This window comes from Eleutherodactylus coqui, chromosome 4 (genome assembly GCF_035609145.1).
Source record: "Eleutherodactylus coqui strain aEleCoq1 chromosome 4, aEleCoq1.hap1, whole genome shotgun sequence".
NCBI classification, from domain to species: domain Eukaryota; kingdom Metazoa; phylum Chordata; class Amphibia; order Anura; family Eleutherodactylidae; genus Eleutherodactylus; species Eleutherodactylus coqui.
The window spans coordinates 169,608,548-169,631,684 of record NC_089840.1 but is presented as its reverse complement, the minus strand read 5'-3'; the positions used below and the strand labels follow the sequence as shown (position 1 = coordinate 169,631,684).

General features: G+C 47.4%; 1 long non-coding RNA gene across 1 annotated transcript; it reads left to right on the top strand.

Moving 5' to 3' along the window:
• Positions 1–56: 56 nt before the first annotated feature.
• Positions 57–22,922, top strand: LOC136625833 (uncharacterized). The gene is made up of 2 exons (XR_010792585.1): positions 57–154; positions 20,402–22,922. It is a non-coding gene; the product is annotated as an uncharacterized lncRNA (long non-coding RNA).
• Positions 22,923–23,137: the final 215 nt, after the last annotated feature.

Here is a 23,137-nt window from a genome sequence, read left to right as displayed (position 1 = left end):
TCCCTGCTCACTGTGGGGAGGTACGATGTTCCCTCTGCCCCGGACCTCCATCCTGACCCTCCAGGCGCGGCAGGTCGGGAGGCAGAAGGGGGGAAAACCAACGGCTGCTCCCACTAACAGGACCGGGGGGTGTGTGGTCACTGGTGGCCCCCAGGTATGGCAGTGCACCCCCAGGGATTGCACAGTAATGGTCTCAGGAATGGCACAGTAATCGACTTGGAATGGCGCAGTAACCTACTCGGGGAAAGCGGCGGACCCCCAAGTATTGCGCAGTAACAGCTTTAAGGATGGACTCAGCCCCCCATGGATGGTGCAGTAATGGCCTAAGGGATGGCGTCGCTCCCCCCCCCTCCCCCATGGATGGTGCAGTAACAGACTCAGAGATGGCAGTGGACCCGCAGGGATGGCGCAGTAACTGACTCGGGGGTAGCCGCGGACCCCCAGGGATGGCGCAGTAACTGACTCGGGAATGACGTTGGTCCCCCATGGATGGCGTAGTAATAGCCTTGGGGATGGCGGTGGACCTGCAGGGATGGCGCAGTAATAGCCTCGGGGATGGCGGTGGACCCGCAGGGATGGCGCAGTAATGGACTCGGGGATGGCGGTTGACCCGCAGGGATAGCGCAGTAACGGATTCGGGGATAGTGGCGGACCCCCAGGGATGGCGCAGTAACGGCCTCAGGGAAGGCGTTGGTCCCCCAAAAATGACACAGTAACGGACTCGGGGATGGCGGTGGACCTGCAGGGATGGTGCAGTAACGGACTCGGGGATGGCGGTGGACCCGCAGGGATGGCGCAGTAACGGACTCAGGGATAGCGGCGGACCCCCAGGGATGGCGCAGTAACTGGCTCGGGAATGACGTTGCTCCCCCCTGGATGGCGTAGTAACAGCCTCGGGCATGGCGGTGGACCCGCAGGGATGGCGCAGTAACGGACTCGGAGATAGCGGCGGACCACCAGGGATGGCGCAGTAACTGACTTGGGAATGATGTCGGGCCCCCAATGGATGGCGTATTAACGGCCTCAGGGATGGCGTTGGGCCCCCAATGGATGGCGTATTAACGGCCTCAGGGATGGCGTTGGCCCCCCATGGATGGCGCAGCAATGGCCTAAGGGATGGCATCGGCCCCCCTGGATGGTGCAGTAACAGACTCAGAGATGCAGTGGCCCCCCATGGATGGCGCAGTAACGGACTCAGGGATGCAGTGCCCCCCCAGGGATTGCACAGTAACAGATTTGGGGATGCCGGCGGCCCCTAGGGATTGCCCAGTAATGGCCTCAGGTCAGAGGCGTAACATAAAGCTCCTGGGCCCCAATGCAAAACCTGTAGCAGGGCCCCCAACTATAATGCTTTATTCATAGTACTGGGCTCCCTATATGGGGAAGAGAGGCCTTATGGGCCCCTAAGGCTCCTGGGCCCGAGTGCAACCGCATCCCCTGCATCCTCTATAGTTACGCCAGTGCCTCAGGGATTGGGAGGGGACCCCCAGGGATTGCATCGTAACGCGCTCAGGGATGGCATCAGCCCCCGGGTATTGCACAGTAATGAACTTGGGGATGGCGGCGCCCCCCCCTTCAAGGATTGCACAGTAATGGACTCTGGGATGGCGGTGGCCACCCAGGGATGGCACAGTAACGGACTCAGGGATGGCGGCGGACCCCAAGGGATGGCACAGCAACAGACTCAGGAATGCGGAGGACCCTCAGGGATGGCGGAAGACCCCCAGGGATAGTTGTTGACCCTCAAGAATGGCACAGTAACAGACTCGGGGATAGCAACTGATGCAAGGGTGGCAGCAGCCCCCCCAGGGATGGTCAGTAACGTACTCAGGGATGGCGATGGCCCCCCATGGGTGGTGCAGTAATGGATTCAAACATGGCAGTGCTCCCCCAAAGATAGCGCAGTAACAGCCTTTGGGATGCCGCAGTAACAGTCTCATGGATGGTGAGGGCCCCCCAAAGATGGCCCAGTAACAGCCTCAGGGATCCCTGTAATAGGGATTGAAACGTTTTTTTCTGGAAAAATAAGGAATTTCTGTTGGGGACTAGCTATTTTATGGATGCTGCCTGATATCTACATTTTATTAAGGACGCAAGGATGGCGGTGGCCCCCCATGGATGGCGCAGAAACGGATTTGGGGATAGTGACGGCCCCCATGGATGGCGCAGTAACAGCCTCAGGGATTGTGCAGTACTGGCCTCAGGGATGGCAGTGGCCTCCCCATGGATGGCGCAGTAACGGCCTCAGGAATGGCTGCGGCCCCCCATGGATGGTGCAGTAGCGGTGTCAGGGATAGCGCAGTAACAGATTATGGGATGGCGACGGCCCCCCTGGAATGGTGCAGTAACGAACTCTGGGATGGCGCAGTAACGAACTCTGAGATGGTGTGGGGGTCACAGTCACAATGGGGACCAGCTTGTTGGTTTTAGAGTCTATGCAAGGCATGTTGGTTGTAGTATTGGTGCAAAGCTTTGTGGTTCCAGTCTTAACACTTTGAGTGCCTAGTTTTTCAGGAGCGTCTGGATTGTGCTTCCTTTGCACACAGTATAGTGGTAATTGTTGTAATATACATATTCTCATACCTAATGCCATAATACTTAACATAGTAAGGGCTCGCAAATTTAGCCTTCATATTACACTCTTAGTTTCTTCTGCGCACTGTAAACAAATGCTGTTCCCCCAAAATAAGACACTGTCTTATATTAATGTTTGCCTCAAAAGAGACAGTGTCGTATTTTCGGGGGTGTCTTATACTTACCTCGCTAACGGTGTCCTGGTGCCTCACACTGTTCTCTGGCGCTGCAGCAGGCTGCCCTGGCCTCCATGCTGACAGCATTCTCTTCCAGGTAATGGGGCTTTGAATAGCCCGCCTCCACCTAGCGAGTTCTGTGATTGGCTGAGACAGTGGCGCTCGTGACGCAATCAGAGACGGCACGGCACTCGATGAACCAATCACAGCCATTCAGTGATGTAATTCACTGAATGGCTGTGAATGATCGAGTGCCTGCTCTGATTGGCTGAGCCAGTGGCGCTTGTCATGCAATCACGGCACTCACTTGCTGGAGGCGGGGTATTCAAAGCCCCGTTACCAGACAGAGAATGCTGTCAGCGCAGGAGACCAGCGAGGCCCCCCCCCCAAAAAAAAACAACAAATCAGGGTAAGGCTTATTATCAGGGTAGGTCTTACTATCTGGGAACCACGGTATATCTGTAATATTTGTATTTACTGCATATTTTATACACCAGGCTATGATAATGTTGCGTATTACACTCATGAAAGGGCACCAAAATAGAATATGCTGGTCTGAATGGCCCAATGTAAATCAATGGGCTCCAAACACTGCGGCATATGCAGATAAAATACAATACTAAATTTATATAGTATTTTTTGCTGTACTACTTTTAATGAAATTATTTTCTGACAGCCACAAGTTTTTTATTTTACTGTCGCCATCGTTGTGTGAGGGCTCATTTTTTTTGTGGGACGTCCTGTAGTTTCTATTGGTTTCATTATGGAGTTCGTGTGACTTTTTGATTGTTGTTTTTTTTTTCTTTTTTTCTTGGAGATGGCTTAACTGAGAAAAGTGCAATTCTGTCTTTTTTTACCTTACATTCACTGTGCGGGATAAATAACGTGTTACTTTGATAGATCAGACTTTTATGGACACAGCGATACCAAATATGTTTTTGTTTGTTTTTTTTATTTAGATTTTTTTTTTATTATAATTATGGCAAAAAGTTTTTTTGTTTTTTTTGTTTTTTTTTTAAAGGGGTTCTGTCAGGAAAAAAAAAATTCACACTCGCCTATGCCTTAACAGACCGGTTACCGGGAACCTGCTGGTCTTCTCCTCTCCCTCCATCAGCCGACCGATCGCAGGGCAGAAGCTGGCAAAGTTCCAGCTTCCGCCTCTGCTCTGACCACTGCCGGGCGGCAAGTCCTGCCGTTCGGGTCAGTTGTCGACACGTCACAGGTGGCGCGTCGCTTACTGATTGGCCTGGCCGCGTCTAACCTCTGCCGTCCTCGGAGAGTTGATAGCGAGTGCGCATGAATCCTTCCCGGCGTGCATGTGCACTCGCCGTTGACTCTCCGTGGACGTCAGAGGTTAGACGCGGCTCGGATGGTGTGAGCGCGCAGAAGCCCGCCCCTCACGCGCAAGATAAACAACTAAGAGACCAAGTACAACGGGATTAGGTGAGTTTCCTTTGTTTTTTTAACTCTTCTCTTTCCACAGTTTAGACTCTACAGGGATGCAGGTGAGTATAATTTTTTTTATTTTGCTGACAGAACCCTTTAACTTTTATTAGTTTTTTTTTTTCTTCAAATATTAAAACTTCTTTTTAAAACTGATTTCTACATTTTTTACTACTTTTCTACTTGTTTTAGCTCCCATAGGGGACAAAAACTTGTGATGGTTTTATCACTCCTGCATTATGATATAATCATATAGCATTACGTTATACCACAGTCTCACAGGATATCTATCAAGCAATGCCACAGGCTTTCAGAAGGTCTCCAGCTGCTATGGCCACCTAATGGCCCCCTGTGATCTCATCACAGGCAGCCTTTTGGTAATTTCAATCCCAACATCAAATGCGGCTCTGAGAATGGATGGAGCTGCTGCGAACGGATGTCTGCTGTAAAAAACAACCGGCACCTGAATTTTATGGAGCTGGATCAACCCAAGAGTCTTTTCCATACAAAACCCTGAACCCCCAGGATGTAACTGTATGCTCTGTGGCGTTAGGGCCCATGCAGAAACATACCAGTCACTTACTGTCTGATGACGTAGCATTCAAAGTGTTAACCGGCACTTGTGAGCTGTAAATTGCAAGAAACAGTCTCTCACTAAGGATCCTCCCTGTACATCGGGAATCCATGTGTAATCGCTTTATTAAATTTTAAGTATAGAACAAAATAAAGCTACACAATGACAGACATGTGAATCATAACTGTAATGTTCGCTCCAGTGAGTGCACCATCTTGAGCTACTGGACCATTTTGAGTCCCATCAGGAAAGTAACATCACACACATAACATCAGGTATAGAAATGAATTTGGGTCTGCAATCAAATCCTCAGGTAATGTGAACAAGCCCGTATACTAAGTGGGCACTCAGAGAAGCGAATCCTCATCATGTACATATTAGCTACATTGCACTTAGTGTAAAGGCCCTTTTACACACAACGATTATCGCTCAAAAGCCATCTTTTGAGGGATAATCGTTGTGTGTAAATGTGCGCCTATCGTGCCCTTACCGTTCTCTTTTCGTCCATTGCTGACTTCAGGTCAGCATGAAATCCTCGTCCCTGATAAGAGGAACCGCACGCTGAGTTCTCTGCAGGCAGCGCTGATAACATTCTTTAACAGCTGCTGTCCCGCTGGAGAACAATAGCGATATATTTAGAGAACAGACCGCCCGCTGTTCTCTAAATACATGTGAATGAAGTACTAAAGGGATGATTAGCCTATTAGTACCTCTGCAAAATGGTCGCTCAAAACTATCAGTTTCTGCCAAATTTTGAGCAATCATCTGTGTGTGTAAATGCACCTTTACACTAGAAACAATCACAATATTGTAACAAAAGAGAGAATGGAGGTAAAAGTACAAAATTAAGAATGGAGGACAGAGAAAGGAAGGGAGGGAAAGAGAAAAAGAGGAATTATGGGGTGTGTAAAGGGAACTGGGGGGTGGGAGGGGCCATCATTTCAGCCATCATTTCCTCCATATGCATTAAGTAGTTTAGTTCTTGGATAAACTCTTAACACGGTGGGTGGGGTCTCTGCCAGTGATGGGGAAACGCGGTTCATGCTGCTGTCAGAAAGTGACGACTGTACACAGTATTCCATGTGGGGCCTGACAAGTGCTTTATATAGTGGAAGAATAATGTTCTCCTCCCTCGCCCCTATACCTCTTTTAATGCACGCCAAGGCTTTATTTGCTTGCGCAGCAGCTCACTGGCATTGTTTGCTCCAGTTAAGTTTACAGTCCACTAGTACCCCCAGGTCTTTTTCCATATCACTTTTCCCTAGCAGTACCCCATTTAGTGTATATCGGTGACATCAGTTTCTCCTGCCCATGTGCATAACCTTACATTTATCAATACTGAACTTCATCTGCCATTTTTCTACCCAAGCCCCCAGATTATCTAGGTACATTTGCAGTTATACATTGTCCTCTGTTGTATTAAGTGAGACTTACCTCCCTGTAGTTACCAGGCCTCCTTCTTGACCCCTTTTTGTATATTGGAACCACATTGGCAGTACACCAATCCAGTGGTACAACCTCGTTCACGATAGTGTTCCTAAATATAAGAAATAGCAGTCTGTCTATCACGTCGCTTGGAACCCTTGCATGTATTCCATCTGGGCCAGGGCAATTTGTCGATTTTCTTTTTTGTTAACCGTCTCTGCACTTCCTCCTGGGTTAGGCAGGTGATATTTAATGTAGGGTCATGTGACATTTCTTTTCCTTCGTGAATACAATTGAGAAAAAATGATTTCATAGATTCTCCCCCCCCCCCATCATTTTCTATGATTTCTCCCACAGGCCAGTGCACTCATTGCAAATCCTTTTACTTTTTATAAAACTAAAAAATAGTTTAGGGGTTTTTTTGCCCTCTTTGGCATTCAGTCTCTCTGCATCCTCATTTGCAGTTTTTATCTTTTCCTTACATAATTTGTATTTTTCCCTGTATGTTTTTTAGCGCTTCTTCACTGTCTTCTTGTTTTAGTAGTTTAAACATTTTCTTTTTTTTACTTATAGCCCCCTTACAGTCTTGTCGAGCCACATTGGTTTCCTTCTGCTTGTAGTTCTTTTATTTTTAAAGGGTATGAACTGCTCACATGAGGTAATTAGGATGTTTTTAAACTTTTCCCATTTGTCGCCTGTACTATTATTTTCGAGGAGGCTCTCCCAATTAATGTTGCTGAGAGTAGTTCTGAGCTAATTAAATTTTGCTTAACTAAAGCTTAGGTTTTTTTTCGCTTCCTATTGAATGACAACTGGAAATTAATTATATTGTGGTCACTATTTCCCAAGTGTCCCTCAACCTGCATCCCCATGATTCTGTCCGGTTTGTTAGTTAAAAAGTTCAGGGTGGCCCTCCCTATCATTGGCTCCCATACAAGTTGGGTAAGGTAGTTCTATTTAATTGTTCTCAAGAACGTATCACTCTTGTGAGATTCGCGGGTTTCACCTTCCCATGTGGTGCAGAGTGTAAGCTCTCACCTACAACCTGAAGGTTGCAAGTTCAATCCCCACATGATTCAGGTAGCCGGCTCAAGGTTGACTCAGCCTTCCATCCTTCCGAGGTCGGTAAAATGAGAACCCAGCTTGGTGGGGGGTAATAATAATTACCTGAAAGCACTGCGGAATAAGTTGACGCTATACAAATAACAAGATTTTTTTTTTTTTATTATATACAGATAATTAAAGTCTCCCATAATAATTACTTCATGACACCTCTTCTATTTGTCTTATTAATAAGTTTTCTTTTATTTTTGGTGGCCTATAGAAAACCTCTATCAGGATTTTGTTATTTTTCCCTCCCTGTATTTCTACCCACAGAGATTCCACGTGTTCATCTCCTACACCTATATCTTCTCGTAGCCTTGGCATAAAGTAGGATTTAACATACAGACATACCCCTCCCGCATTCTGGTAACCACGGTCTTTTCTGAAGAGATTATAACCCTGTAAATTCACCGCCCAATCGCATTTATCATCAAGCCATGTTTCCGTTATTCCTACTATGTCATAATTTTCTTCAGACATTCTGTCTTCAAGCTGGCCCACTTTACTGATCTTGCATTCGTTGCCATACAATTAATCTGGTTGTTGTTATTCTTTATATTCATTATGCCACTTATGGTCCTATTAGCTGTTCTGTCAGTTCTATCTGCACTAACCCCTGCCCCCTCCCCTGTTTGACCATTCCCAATACTTGGTCCCAGGTCACTGTCTACACTGTCTTCTCCCCTATTACTCTTTTTGCCGTCCACCCCCACCCCAAGTCCCTAGTTTAAACACTCCTCCAATCTTCTAGCCATCTTCTCCCCCAGAACACCTGCACCCTCCCGGTGCGATGCAGCCCGTCCCTACTGTAGAGCCTGTAGCCGACAGCGAAGTCCGCCCAGTTCTCCAATAACCTGAAGCCTTCCTTTTTACACCAACTCTGGACCCACTTGTTTACTTCCCTAAGCTCCCGCTGCCTTTCTGGTGTGGCTTGTGGTACAGGTAGCATTTCCGAGAAAACTACCTTGGAGATCCTCTCCCTAAGCTTTGATCCTAGTTCTCTGAAATCATTTTTGAGGATCCTCTATTGGCCACTAACTTTGTCATTGGTTCCAATGTGCATCATGACCTCTGAATCCTCTCCAGCCCCTCCCAGTAATAAGTCAAGCTAATCTGCGATGTGTCAAACTCGAGCGCCAGGAAGACAACACGCTGTTCGTTCATCCTGGTCTTTGTGGCTGATTGCCCTGTCTGTCCCCCTTATAATTCAGCCTGGCCTGCGCTCCCCTTCCTCTTCTTACTGGAGCAGAGGACATGACGTGCTGCAGCGGTGCTGATCCTGTAATGGCATCCCCCTCATCTGCCAACTTTGCAAACTTATTGGGGTGTGCCAGTTCAGGGTTATCCTCTCTGGTTTCCTTCCCTTTACCCCTTCTAACTGTCACCCAGCTAGTCCTGATCTTCCGAACTACCGTCCTCGCCCGCATCTACCCCAGCAAGCGCCTACTCAATGAGCAGCAAACTCCTTTCTATCTTGTTATTGTGTCGCAGTGTTGTAAATCGCTCATTTATTTCCAGAATTTGGGCTTCTAACTGTGCAACGTGCATGCATCTTGCGTAACAGTATGCAGCCTCCGCCCTTATGCAACCGCTCACGTGCCTTTTTATTTGTTTTTTGTTTTTTATTTAAATCGCTCACACTCCTCACTACCAGACAAGCTTACGCCCCCTGCGCAGGTTGACACCTCCCTGTGAGGCTGAGAGAACAGAGTGATGAGCTGTTCGGCATACTGGATCCTCCTATCACTGTTTATTGCCGTCCTTTGGGCAGAGGTGAGTCCTTTTCCTGCCCCCTCAGCACCCGTCTTCAGCTGTTTATTGGATAAATCCAGGAATGTAAGAAGAAAATTGCCCTCATCACCCCCTTTGGCTAGAGCTACACTGCAATTTTAGGTCGAGACAGCAGTCGCGTGACTGAAAATTGCTGTGTGGCCCTACGACCTTGCAATGTAATTGTACTTCAACCTCACTGACTTCAATAACACTGTAAGGTTGCAGGGCTACGGAGCAATATTCTGTTGCACAACCACTGTCGCGGCCAAAGTCACTATGTAGTCCTAGCCTTAATTCGGCCATCCCAGTGGTACACTGGCTCAGCAAGAATCTTCCTGATATGGCAGATTAGTTTGTGTCTACTTAAGTACTCACAGCAGGTCATATTTCCATAGCTAACTTTTCAGACAACTTATGCTTATTTAATAGCCGTTTGTGCTCATCAATTTGTAATATACTTCCACTGAATTTGTTTTTTGTTTTACCACTGAAAATCATTGTTTTGGAAATCACGTTATTGAGATTTTCCCTTTTTATGCAATTTTATAATTGCTTCTCTCGGTTGTGTACTGGTTTGCTAAACTGCATTTTAATAAATTTTTTGGAAAAGTTTTGCGACTGCCGCTTAAATAAGTTTTACTGTATACTTCTCCTGGCTTAAACAGGAAGGCAAAGTGCAAAGTTGTTCACATTAGTTAGCTTTACTAAAGGGATTTTCCCCCCTTAACAGCTGCTTCACAATCACTCTTCCTCCCTGGTTCCTGCTGACCAGTATCAGTGATGTCTGCAGCCAATCACAGACTATAGAAGTGACTGCTGTGGTCAGTGATTGGCTACAGCTCTCACAGGTCATGGTCAGCAACAACCAGGAAGAAGAAAGTTGTTGTGAAGCAATTTTATGTAGTGTGGAAACCCTTTTAAAGTGACCCTCCTGTCCTGGGCCACATCCATGCAACCTTTATTCAGGTGGGAACCTACTCTCAAGAGATTCACCTCTTGAATTTATAGAGGAGTGTCTGTCTCTAGATCTGTTGCTCACCTAGGGTTGTTGCCCAGCTAGCAACTCGCCGGCCTGGCCAGTAAGTCCAAAGGTCGGTGCTAAGATTTATGTTTTAATGACCATATTAATGGCTGGTAAACAAAATTGTCTCCGGAGGGACAGTAACCCTGCACCATCCAGTATCTTACTCCAAAGCTGCGGTCCAGCCACTGCCGCTGTAATCAGAGACTGTGACCATTGATCTCTCCCCATGGTGCCTGTGTTCCTGCATGTCCTGTATGCAGCTCAGTTGCCAGAGGGGGAGGTTAGAGGTCAAAGTCTCTGCTTATAGCAGCAGTCACCAGACCAGAGCTATGTATTAAAATACTTGATGGCATGGGGTAGCTGCTCAGCCAGAGGTTAACAGTGAGCAGGATACAAAGAAAGGGCATTACTACTGGGGCCACTATTAATACTGGGACCATTAAGGGGGACACTATTACTATATAGGCCACTGACGGGGGGGGGGGGGGGGGGGGACTATTACTATTGAGCCCACTAGCTGGCGCACTAATACTAGCTGGGACCACTAGGATAATGAGGCTAAAAATATATGATGTGATAAGCCACGTTCCTAACCACACACTTATTTTTAAAACCTAGGTTGGTATTTTTTTTGTGACAAAAGGTAGCAACCCTATGTGCACCTATTTCCTCATCTGTCCCAAGCCTTTTAATTAGAGTATATAGCAGGATCCTATATGAGTCTCTTCACCATCACATGAAGAAGCCTCTTAGGTGAAAACGATACCACAAAACCACTGCATTTCACAGTTAAGTGCATGTGGTTTGCAGCAGTGTTTTTGACGTGCAATTAACATGCACCTTAAAGAAGGGCTGCAGAAAAGCAGTGGAAGAGCCTTGTCGGGATGAACCATACAGAAAATTGATATTTACTGAAAATCACAAAACCTGATCTGGGTTGTAATGCAGGATATAAATATACAAGATTTCTGGATGTATGCTAGTCACTTCTACCATTTCTGCTTCACTGGTGGCTCTCCGCCGCTGCTCTCCCCATCTCCTGCTATCTGTGTCTATAACACATGCAGCCTGGAGGAGGAGGAGAAGAAGAAGAAAGTCACCCTGCCTGGAGTGCCGCCCTAATAAAACATGCTAGTGACGTGGTAAGCCTCATGCTTCTGCAAGGAAAGCATCACTTTCTATAAGTGTCATTGTCACAGTCCTCGGGCGCTGAGCTTCACCAGCTGCGGATGAGAGCATTTTCCATAGCACAATAAAAATAACACAGTTTGCAGCCGGAGACTAAACTAAAGCAGCAGTTGAATTGTAATTTTCAGGGCTGTTTTGACACATTAATGGGCCCAGTGCAACAATGCACGTGCCACCCTCCCACATCTTCCTGAACCTTTTCATAGCCTACCAGAAGAGATAATTGTTCACCCCACTTGGTGGCAAAGCTTTACAGCTCCAGAAGTACCGATACAGCAGTGCTAACATATCTTGCGTTAGCGCACTACTGCCCCCTAGTAGAATATTGTCTAGTAAAACATTAAGCCTGGGTTCACACAGGGCGGATTTGCTGCAGATTGCCGTTGCATATCCGCACTGCGGGAAAACCGCTGCGTTTGCAGTGCAATGCAGCACAAATGAGTTTTGTAAAAAAGCTGTTCTCACAGGGCGGATTTTTTCCGCACAGCCGCAGTGCGCTAATGCAACTGCGGCGTGTTTTTCAAAGATGCAGCATGTCCATTCTTCTGTCTTTTCCGCAGCGCTTTTTTGTCCATAGACCTCTATGGACGCAGCAAAATCCGTGGCAAAAAGTAAACTCTGCGGAAAAAAAACGCCTGCGGATTTTTCCGCAGGAAAATCCGCACACCAAATTAACCTTTGAAGCAGTTTTGCTGCAGAAGCATTTCTTCTGCGGCAAAACCGCAACGGAAAAACCACAGCAGAACCGCAGCAAATCCGCCCTGCGTGAACCCAGCCTTAGGCCGGCTTCACACGAGCGTGACGGGCTCCGCTGCGGAATATTCCGCAGTGAAGCCCGTCACAGCGCCCCCCAGAGACCCCATACTTACCAGCGGAAGATAGCGTGAAGACGCTTCCCCGCCCACCGCTGTCGCGTCATGTGACACGCCCACCGCGTCACATGATGCGGCCGGCCGTGTCACGTGACGCGCCGGCCGCGTCATATGACGCGCGGCGGTAGGCGGGGAAGCGTTTTTTCACGCTATCTTCCGCTGTGTTACAGCGGGAGATAGCGTGAACGGACGGCTTCCATTGACTGCAATGGAAGCCGTCAGCGCGTACACCCGCGGCAAATAGAGCATGCCGCGGGTGAGGACGGGAGATTTCACGGTGCGAAATTCCGCGGTGGAATTACGCATCGTGAGCATTGTGCTATTAGGTTCAATAGAACCTAATAGCAGGGGGCGACGCAGCGAATTTTTGCCGCGAATTTACGCGGCGTAAATCCGTTCGTGGGAAGGAGGCCTTAATAAGCAGCCACAATATACCCCAGATTTAAAGGGGTTGTCCCGCGGCAGCAAGTGGGTCTATACACTTCTGTATGGCCATATTAATGCACTTTGTAATGTACATTGTGCATTAATTATGAGCCATACAGAAGTTATAAAAAGTTTTTCACTTACCTGCTCCGTTGCTGGCGTCCTCGTTCCCATGGAGCCGACTAATTTTCGCCCTCCGATGGCCAAATTAGCCGCGCTTGCGCAGTCCGGGTCTTCTGCTCTCTTCAATGGGGCCGCTCGTGCAGAATGCCGACTCCGTGTAGCTCCGCCCCGTCACGTGCCGATTCCAGCCAATCAGGAGGCTGGAATCGGCAATGGACCGCACAGAAGAGCTGCGGTCCACGGAGGGAGCAGACCCCGGCGGCCATCTTCAGCAGGTAAGTATGAAGACGCCGGACCGCCGGGATTCAGGTAAGCGCTGAGCGGTTTGTTTTTTTAACCCCTGCATCGGGGTTGTCTCGCGCCGAACGGGGGGGGGGGGGGGTTTAAAAAAAAACAAAACCCGTTTCGGCGCGGGACAACACCTTTAACCCTTTTAATTGTGTGGATTTGTACCAAAATTCCTGTCAAAACCTTCACTAAATGGTGTGGATTTTGGTGCAGATTTGCTGCGAGTTTTTCCGCTGTGCAACATCCATAGCAAATCTGCTATGCATGAACTTGCCTTATCTCCTCACGCCTTCCCCCCAAAAATGATATATATTCTATAGGACAACCTTTATAATGTGGTGGGCTTAAATACAGCTACTCAGCTTTAGTATAACTCTAAATAATAGTTACAATGTAATGCACTGAAATAAGGCGCTACATAGTAACGGTACGTTCACACATAGTGGACATTGGTGTGAATTTTTCACAGCCGAAATTCCACAACAAATCTTCTGCCATACATCACACAAATGTTGCATATTTTAACACGGCCTTTGTTGCAGAACACATGTGGATTTTGATACAAATTTTCCACTGCAAAAACTCCACACCAATTTCCACTTTGTGTGGATGTACCCTAATATTGCTTACAGTGCAGTGACCACAGGTAATGTCGTCTTTGTTTTGAGTCGTCAGTATTCAGTTTTATTCATTGGGCTCAGATTTGCATTGAAATTTTTTCCAACCACAGCTCGCCTCTGCTCTCTCTCCCCACCTTGCGTAACCCTTCATCAACTTTTCAGTCCCTACCATACTAATAGTGTGTTAACTGTGGCCCCACTTACTTATAGTAACATCGTCAGTTGTCCTACTTTGTATAGAATGGTAGAGATGGAAGGATACACCAGGGTCATCGGGTCCAATCCCCTGCTCAATGCAGCATCACTAAATCATCCCAAACAGATGTCTGTCCAGTTTCTGAAGACTTCCATTGAAGGAGAACGCCCCACCTCCCATGGCAACCTGTTCCACTCATTGATCCCCCTCACTGTCTAATATCTATTCTGTCTCTTCTCCTTTTCATTTTCATCTCATTGCTTCTAGTCTTTCCTTATGCAGATGAGAATAAGGCTGATCCCTCTGCACTGTGACAGCCCTTCAGATATTTGTAGACCATTAAGGGTGCGTTCACACGAGCGCATAAATGGCGCGTTTTTGCGCCCAATCGTATATACGTGACCATCTGAGGCGTTGGTTTCGATTGTATTCATTCGCACGGGCGATTTTACGGCGCGTAAAAACGGCAACCCGAAAAAAACGTAATATACGCGACCGAAATACGCGCCAACGCATATACGATGGCCGAAAAGATAGTTTGTAAAGTAGGAACAAACGATAATATGCTTTCTAGCTCTCGTCATGATCGCCGAAACACGATCTTTCCGGCGATTATACGCTGCGGAGGTGCGAACGTAAATACGCCTACGCTCGTGTGAATGCACCCTAAGACTGTTAAGTCTCCCAGCCTTCTCTTTTTGCAAGCTAAACATTCCCAGATCCTTTAACCATTCCTCATAGGACATGGTTTGCAGACCGCTCACCAAACTGGTGGCTCTTCTCTGAACTTGCTGCAATTTTTAGATGTCTTTTTTAATTTTGGAGGTGTCCAAAACAGGATACAGTATTCCAGATGAGGTCTGACTAAGGGAGAGTAGAGGGGGATAATTATCTCATGTGATCTAGACTCTATGTTTCTCTTAATACATTCTCTGTGCCCCAAAACAGTATAGGAAGAATGGCTATGTTAGACAGTCTGGACCCACTGCTAAACCATTGGATGCAGAGAAGAAGGGGTTAAATTCCTTACTACACCTTTCTTCTCTCAGGGGCTCAGCAGGACATCATCACTCCCCTCCCTGGCAATCACTGTACTTCTGAGTACTAAGGCTGAGAAGGGGGAGGAGTGATGAGGTTTAGCAGTGCAGATACAATAGGGGCGATTGGGTTGGCCATGGGTCCTCGTGGAGCCTCGAGCCCAGGGCAGTTGCCCATTCTAATTTGCCACTGGTTGTACGTTACACTATTTGTATAGCTCTCTCAGCCATTCAAAGTGAATGACGACAGTCACACTACGCAAATAGCGTAGCAACATGTACAGTACCTACACTAGTAAAGTAGCATGACTGATTTCTAATCCCACTTTTACAAGAGCTGATTCTTGTTGAATGAGCGCACGAGCGAGTGATGTCACCGCTAATTTGTTTGCGTTCGTGCAGAATGTTTAGTCACTGCAGATCATCGTTGAGAATTGTTCACTTCTTGTTCAGTGCTTCAGATTCCTATGTATACACGGAGCGGGGAGCGTTTAAACCTTAGAGAAGTGAGCAATTTATATGCAGGCAGAAATTGAGTGACAAACAAAAAGTGAACGAAAAATGCACAATAGGGCGTGTTTGGATTTCCTATAGGAGGCTGAAGGAGACAATCGCTAATTACTATGCTGGTGGTGCTACGGGAATAGGGGACTTGGGATAGCAGGCATGTACTACATGATGTCTACAGTACGAACATAGAAATTGAACAGCAGAACTAAACCTTCAGTGTGGAATCGCTGAGCGACTTCTGTTTAAAGGCGGCTTCACGGTTGTATGCGCAGTTGTGTACGACTCAGAGCAGCATATTTGTGCTATAATTAGTCTTTCTCGTGTGTATCGGCGTATTTTACGGTACTTTTTCTGCTCAGGGGCATGTTCGTTTGCACGTAGCAAACAAGGCGCACCGCTTGATATGGCTAATTAGTTCCAGAAGTGTTCTTTTTCCAGTGAAATTACACAGTATTTTATGTATCTCCTTGCAATTTTTCACACCTCCTTCTATGGGGTCCTTTGGTGCACAAATATGCATGTTCTATATTTTTCTGTGTGAGCGAAATGCATGTGCAAAATATGGAAATGTGAATGAAACCATTGAAATCAATGGTTTCTATTCTCTGCGCATTGTACGCACATATACACCGGCCTGAAGCTAGCCTCTCAGTGGTCCAGTGCTGCCAGCACAAGACATGAGTCACATTATGTGCCACAGGTGGGTATAAGGCAGCTACAGTTTTCCCTAGGGTAAAGTGTCCCTGGTAGTTTTAGATGCTGTAAAAATAAGCACACTGTACTTATACCAAGAACAGAGGAAGAAATCTCCAAATTGCTTTCCTCTGTTTGTCCCACCACCTGCGCTAGCGACCCTCTCCCAGTGGTTATCTCCCATGTCACCACTAGATTCAACCTCTCTCTTACCTCTGGCATCTTTCCCTCTTCTTTCAAACATGCCATCACATCCCCACTGCTAATGAAGCCGGCTCTTGACACGACTGATGCTGCCAACTACTGACCCATATCTAATCTCCCCTTCATCTCCAAACTACTAGAACGCCTGGTTTACTCCCGCCTTGTAAGCTACCTATCAGAGAACTCTCTTCTCAACCCCGTACAGTCTGGTTTCTGACCCCTACACTCGACAGAAACTGCCCTTACAAGGGTGTCAAACGACCTGACAGCCAAATCGAGGGTGATTACTCCCAACTGATCCTCCTCGACCTCTCCGCAGCATTCGACACTGATGACCGCAAACTCCTCCTCAGTATGCGTCGCTCCATCAGCCTAAAGGACACTGCTCTCTCCTGGTTCTGCTCCTATCTATCTGACCGCTTCTTCAGCGTCTCCTTCGCTGGCTCTACCTGCCCTCCCATTTCCCTTGCTGTTGGGGTCCCCCAGGGCTCAGTCCTCGGCCCCCTCCTTTTCTCTATCTACCTAAAACTAAACCTCTCTAAAACTGACCTACTAGTGTTTCCGTCATCTACTAACCGACCTCATCCTGACATCTCCATCTCAGTGTGTGGCGCCACCATAACTCCCAGACAGCATGCCTGCTGCCTTGGGGTCATATTCGACGCTGATCTCTCCTCTCTTTTACCCCTTACATCCAATCTCTGGCCCGAACATGTCAGCTGCACCTCAAGAACATCACAAGAATCCGCTCTTTTCTCACCGTGGACACGCTAAAAATGCTCACTGTTGCCCTCATCCACTCCCACCTCGAGTATTGCAACTTGTTGCTGATCGGCCTCCCCGGTGCCAGACTCTCCAATTCATCCAGGCTCGTCTTCCTGTGCGGCCGCTGCCCTGTGCCGGTCACTGCACTGGCTGCCGTTAAATACAGAATTCAATTTAAATTGACTATCTTTATCCACAAAGCCCTCCACAGCACAGCGCCACCCTACATTGCCTCCCTGATCTCAGTCCATCACCCAGCCCCGGCTCTCCTCTGCTAACAAAACCAGACTGAGCGTCACTTTAATTCGAACCTCTCATTCCCGCCTCCAAGATTTCTCCAGAGCAGCACCGGTCCTCTGCAACGCACTACCAAAGGCTATACGGGCAATCCGTGACTTACAAAACTTCAGGTGTGCTCTAAAAATGTACCTCTTCAGGGAGGCATACCACATCCCCCACCCCCCCTAAATCAAACCCCTCTGTACTCAGCCTGAGAATATGCTCCCTGACCTATTGGCTGCAATCTCTGCTAGCCACCATCAACTGCTCTTGCAGTCATACCAATACTGCCGTCACACGGCTGAATGCCTGACCATTGTTTATGTGTATAGCATCCCTCACTCTCCACCTCGCCATACCGTGCACATCTCCAGCCCTTTACCCTCTGTATCACCCCATTACTTGTAGTATGTAAGCTCGTTGGAGCAGGACCCTCACCCCTACTGTTTCCATCAACTAATTACTATGTAACCGTGGTTCTGTAATTTATGTATTTTTGTCTTTCTGTATTTCCCTCTGTCTTTGTAAGCGCTGCGGAATATGTTGGCGCTATACAAATAAAGATTTTTATTATTATTATTATTAAGAATGCTCCTGCCAAATTCCATGTTTGTACGACATCGGGAAGTTAGAGAATTAGTGGCCAGTCAGTCAGTAAGTTAGTCAGTGAGGGCTTTCACCTTTTGTATATATATAGATAATACACATCAAACTAGGACATGCATTTTTTTTCATGTACATATAACGCATGTGAAAAACGCAGATGTGAGTGTTCCAATAGAAATCACGACAGACTCTGCGGCAGCTGAGTTCCCTTTACCCGCCCCACTGAGCTGGATAGCTCAGACAACTTATCTTGGTATAAGGGTGTCAGTGAAGGTCTTTAGCTTCTATGACTTTAATTTAGCCCCCCTTCTAAACTGGGCTGAGGAAATGGCGATGCGCTGGGTCACTCTCCCGCTCACTCTAATTGGCAGAATCAATTTGATAAAAATGAAACTGTTACCCAAATGTTTGTACATCCTGCATAATTTCCCTGTTCTGGTTCCAAACAGATAATTATTTGCCATGCGTCATGGAACTGTATTGCGTATCCTGTGGAGAGGCTCTCCCACCCCAGGATTGAATTGGAGACCTTGCACCTCCTGGGGAGTTGGGGAGGCTTAGCTTTACCTCACTTTTACTATTATTATCTGGTCAGTCAGCTGGTGTATTCTGGGTGGTGGCTGACCTTGTCAGGTTACAACCCAGTGGTGTGCCTAAAGCACAGAGTGGCGGGCCCTGCCCAGAGTCTGAAGGGTCTGCTGATGCATGGCCCATCCTCTTGTATTGCCCCCTTACCTGTCCCCATGCTGGTAACACTTAAGATATGGCACAAGGCCTTGCAGCTGACCCCTGTAGAGGAAGTCACGCTTTACAGAGTGTGTTCTGGAGAGCTCATGATGTTAACATCCTATCTGACATAGTCAGTGAGGGCACCTTCTGCACTTTCCTACAGCTGCAGATAGCCCATGACCTGCCTGACCATTCTCATTTCAGATATTAACAGCTATGACATGTGATCAGGGCTCAGCTTTAGGGCCTGCCCATACCGCTATCCCTGACTCGGTTGGAAGGCTTGGCACAGATGTATAACCTAGTAAAGCCATTGTCCAGTTTCTATGCCCACTTAGTGCAATGTCTTGACCCCAGAAGTGGGTCACTGATTTTCCTAATCTGTTAATGGGGGGAAATGGAGACATACTAGTAGGAGACTTAAGGCCCATTTAGACACAACGATAAACCCTCAAAAGATGTCGCTCAAGCGACTTTTGACCGATCATCATTCTCATTTACAGCGCAAGATGATCGCTCAAGATGAGCGATCACCTTGCGCTGCCAGTGGAGGATGCAGAAGACCAGCGGGGTGTCCCCGCTGGTCTTCTGCATCCAGCTGTTCTCCGCTCCGAGCGCCTGGCTGTTATACAGCCGAGCGCTCAGAGTGGAGGATGCAGAAGACAAGCAGGGTGTCCCCACTTGTCTTCTGCATACAGCTGTTCCCCCGCTCCAGCGCCCGGCTGTTATACATCCGAGCGCTCGGAACGGAGGATGCAGAAGACAAGCGAGGTTTTCCCTTCTGTTTCTGCATCCAGATGTTTTCTGCACAGAGAGCCCGGCTGTTATACAGCCGAGCGGTCCGTGCCAGGTATGGAGAACAGATGAGCGATCACCTTGCGCTGTCAGCGGAGGATGCAGAAGGCCAGCGGGGTGTCCCTGCTGGTCTTCTGCATCCAGCTGTTCTCCGCTCCGAGCGCCTGGCTGTTATACAGCCGAACGCTCAGAATGGAGGATGCAGAAGACAAGCAGGGTGTCCCCACTTGTCTTCTGCATACAGCTGTTCCCCCGCTCCAGCGCTCGGTTGTTATACATCCGAGCGCTCGGAACAGAGAATGCAGAAGACAAGCGAGGTTTTCCCTTCTGCTTCTGCATCCAGATGTTTTCTGCACGGAGCGCCCAGCTGTTATACAGCCGAGCAGTCCGTGCCAGGTATGGAGAACAGAGCTAGACCGCTCTGTTCTTCATACTCAGCCTGTTATCAGGGGCGGGATACAGCTTAAACTATAGTATCAACTGTATCCCGCTGTGAATCCCTGATAAGGCTCATGGTCGTCTTTCAGCACGCTGAAAGACGACGATGAGCGACAGCATAACAAAAACTGCACGATATCAGTGCAGTTAGACACAACGATTATCGCTCAAAAGATGGATTTTGAGCGATAATCGTTGTGTCTAAATGGGCTTTTACCAGTGACTGCGGCAACCCGCACCCTATATAACCTACTGTTTTCCTATGCCAAAAAGGTAATTTTATTGAATTGGAAACACCCTGGGAGGTCGATCAGAATTGCATGGATCCAGGTGGTGAATTCTACACTTCCGATGTATAAACTGACTTGTATAGCCACGGGATGCCCAGAGAAATTTGACAAAATTTGTGGAGGTTGGGTGAACTGTCCTGCAACGGCAACAGCGATACCAGTCTTGGTACCTAGGAATGGAGATGTTGGGGGATACTCACTTGAACCGATCTACTATTTAGGTTAATCTTTTTTTTTTTTTCTTTTAAGGAGTGGTGTTTGGATGCGGGCAGCCTACTCTGACTACTAAGGGCAACAGCACGACACCTGGTGATTACTAAAGACTAAAGTTTGCAGTTGTCTTGGGTGAAGCCTGCTACTATGCTGCAACCGTCATCCCGTTATGGAAGAACTTGTCAAACAGTTGATGCAAGCCAACGATCAGCGGCATCAAGCGTTACAGCAGCAAATCCAGGCCCAGTAGGAACAGATTGCATTGCTAAGAGGGACTACTGCGAGACCCCCTGAAAGGACGAAAAGGCCCCAGCAAAAGTAAGTGCCAGAGAGGCTGTACAGTGGTCCCTGCGAAAGATAACCTCTGAGGACGACATAGAGGCATATCTGACTGTGTTTGAAAGGTCTGCCAAAAGAGAGAAGCTCCCCAAGGCTGAATGGATGGAGGTTCTTGCACCATACCTCACGGTTGAACCTCAGAAAGCATACAATGACTTCAGCAACCATGAGGTAAATAATTATGCCAAATTAAAGGCTGAGATACTTGGTCATTTGAGAGTCACAGCGGCAGTCCGTGCCTGAAGAGAGCACTATTAGAACTACAGAGCCGACCAACCTGCCAGGTCCCAAATGTTCAACCTGATTCATCTGTTCAAGAAATGGCTGGAACCTGAGGTCTGCACACCAGCCCAGGAGTTGGGATACTGCATGTCTTGGCACAGTGCCACCTAACCACTGAACACATGGAGTGTGATGGTGCTCGGGCTGATCCTTGTTTGCAAAACCAGTTTGTAGTGCATCACCGGAACTAGAGAATGAGCCACAAATGTGTAAAGTAAGTGGGAACTCTAATTTTGTGGAGGCTCTTCTGGACTCTGGTAGCTTGGTCACATTGGTTCATGCTAACCTGATAGCAGGGGGCTATCTACCAAATAGACACATGAGTGTAATGTGTCTACATGGTGATACAAAGGTGTATCCTGTAGCACTGGCTACCATAGAGACCAAGGTAGGAACTGTGGCCTACTAAGTAGGAGTAGTAAGAGGTTTGATGCACAGTGTAATATTGGAACATGATTTCCCTCTGTTTTGGGACTTGTCGGGGAAAAAAAAAACAACCCTGCCTAAAAAGACTGGTATAAGTATGGGTATCCTTATGCCTCTACAGGGCAGCAGGATAAATGTGGACTCTGAACCAGGATATGCTAACTTCCCATTGCAGGTCTTGGCCGGAGATGGAGAGGAGTTTGCATCTACAGTTCAGGGTGTATCTCAGCTGGAGGATGCGCCTGGGAACTTTGGGACAGCCCAACTGAGAGACCCTACTCTCACCAATGTAAGAGGAAATGTTGTTATGATAAATGGTGTATTACAAGAACCGGGTGCTGACCAACGGTTCCCCCATTTTTCTATGAATAATAACCTTTTGTATAGAATAACTAAAACTAACAGGGAAGTTGTGGACCAGTTGGTCATGTCTAAGCCTTACAGGCGAAAGGCTCTGGTCTTGGCGCATAATCATGCACTTGGGGAACACTTGGAGATTGATAAGACCCAGGACAGAGTCCTTCAATGGTTCTTCTGGCTGGGGTGTATAAGGAAATAAAAGAATACTGTGAATCATGCCCCACGTGTCAGCTAACAGCTCGTGTGTCACACTTTTTCAGTCTGTTAGTCCTCTCCCTATTATAGAGGTCCCCTTCAAAAGGATTTGGCTGGATTTAGTGGGTACCATAGTCAAGTCGACAAGAAGACATCAGTACCCTTTTGATCGTACTAGACTATGCTACCCGATACCCTGAGGCGGTCCCTTTAAAAAGCCGTACTACCAAGAATATTGAATGAGAGTTGTTCCTTATGTTTTCCAGAACGGAGATCCCCAAGGAGATCCTCACTGAACAAGAAACACCATTCATGTCCAGAATAATGAAAGAGTTGTGCCAACTATCTAAAATCATTTTAGATTCGTACCTCGGTGTACCACTTTCAGATAGATAGTTTAGTGGAAGCGTTTAATAAGACCCTGAAGCTGATGTTAAAGCGGGTAGTAGAGAAAGATGGGTTGGACCGGGGCCATCTATTATCTTACCTCATGTTCTCCAATCGAGAGGTATCCCAGGCCTATGTAGACAGGTGAAGGGTAAAGTGCTGGACGAGGTGTATATCTTGCCCAGACACTTAGCCTGGCCGAGATAGAAGTCCAGTCCAGGACTTCCTGGTGGGTCCCAATGAGATCAGCTGAAACCACTGAGCTTGTTACTGGGACATAAAAGACTGCAATACCCTGCAGTCAGCATCAGACAGCTTAGGAGTGAACACAGCTCCTGTATGGACTTCTGATTACCTTTGCTGAAAAGACTGTTGCAAGTGGTTTTGTATCTCAGGAAGAGACTGTCTGTCAGCACCCGGAGTGTTGCATTTCCGCATATGGGGACTGTGCTGTTATTTACATCTAAATAAAACTGAAGTTTTATGGACTTGTTGCGCCAGTATGTCATTGCTGACCCCACCCCCACATGGACATTGCTACAATAGTATCAATATATTCACACAGAGCCCTAATAATTAGCTGGTCTAAACCAGTGATAGGGTTAAAAAGGACCATCATGAAATAAAATCAGCAGGTTTAGCTGTAATGCTCTGCAGCCCTGTATTTTCTTCTTTTTGATACTCACCTGGATGGGCTCTCATAGTTCCAGGACACTCAATTGATCACTCAATCAAGTAGGTGATCCTCGCCACTTACTGAATGGCTCATGTGAGCTTGCACCT